Source organism: Octopus bimaculoides, chromosome 3 (genome assembly GCF_001194135.2).
Source record: "Octopus bimaculoides isolate UCB-OBI-ISO-001 chromosome 3, ASM119413v2, whole genome shotgun sequence".
NCBI lineage: Eukaryota > Metazoa > Mollusca > Cephalopoda > Octopoda > Octopodidae > Octopus > Octopus bimaculoides.
The window spans coordinates 4717299-4718475 of record NC_068983.1 but is presented as its reverse complement, the minus strand read 5'-3'; the positions used below and the strand labels follow the sequence as shown (position 1 = coordinate 4718475).

The 1177-nt window shown below is 42.4% G+C and overlaps 1 protein-coding gene across 4 annotated transcripts in view; it reads left to right on the top strand.

Moving 5' to 3' along the window:
• LOC106877361 (ataxin-7-like protein 3) overlaps positions 1 to 1177 on the top strand; it is a 45120-nt gene that overhangs the window by 24873 nt on the left and 19070 nt on the right. The window lies entirely within an intron of this gene.

Sequence of the window (1177 nt, the reverse complement as noted above, 5' to 3'; positions counted from 1 at the left end):
ATGTGCGTGCGCGCGGAGAGTGATATTCATTGTCAGTAGTAGTATCGTTGCATTGCTGAAAACTGGGTCTTTTGATCCACTTGTGGCAACATTCTTGGACAGTAACCACTGTTCTTTGCCTTTTCCTCTTCTCCCTAATTGCAGTTGGAGCGGCCCAGGAAGTGAAAACGACAGTTGAAGTTGGGTCGGGTGTGAGAATATGAATGAAGAACGAGAGGTGGCTTATCTGTTCACCAATCAAGGTGTGTGTTAAACACACACACACACACACACACACACACACACACACGCACGTTTGTGATGTTGAACGTACTTCAGAGTAGATTCAACTTCATCATGAACCAAAAAACCCAGGCTCTGCACAGTTGCTCAGATTGCTAAAAACAGCAGCTGAACCCTTTCTCGAATTATACCCTACTATCACAAAGAAGTATACAAAAGAGAGGATGGTCACAGTCGGAATACCCCCGATCATATGTTCCACTGACTCACTTATGGCCTGGGGCTAAACAACTAAGCTCATTAACTGCATCAGCCGGGTTGGTGGTCTTGTTATCTCTATTCTAGCTTTTGGTGGAGTAGAAGAGGTTAGAAAGGGTCAAGTGGTGAAGACATTATTTCGGCCGAGCTAAAGGCATCTGGAAAATATTAAACTGCGGTCAGAGAAAAACTATTGTTCCACCGTGGGAAAAGTTCTGTCGCAGTGTTAATTTAAATTTAGCTATAGTGGATCGAATCCACTTCATGCTTGCAAGATCCACTACACATATATATATACCAGCGTAGGAGGTGTCAGCGATGATAGTAGGGGGCATCGACGAACCTCATTGACATCTTTAACATAAAGAAAAACAAAGCCAGGCAGCAAGCCTTAAAAATAATCTCGGGATTTTACAAAACCTGTCGTTTTCCAGCAAGAAGGAAATGGAAGTTGTGATGTTCATGTGTTTCTCAAAGTGTCAATGGAATGTTGGTTGGCAGTGAAACTAAAGGGAGACAACTAGAGGTAGAATTACAAGCTAGCTTGGAAACACTGCTGGGAACTTTCTGTTTTGTGGTACTTCTCATGGCGTATTGTGTGAGTGTATATATACTAGAAGTTCCCAAATTTTTCATTATCAGGGACCCCTTTTATTTAAATGAGTTTTCCCACGGACCTCTTTTAGTATGCTTATCC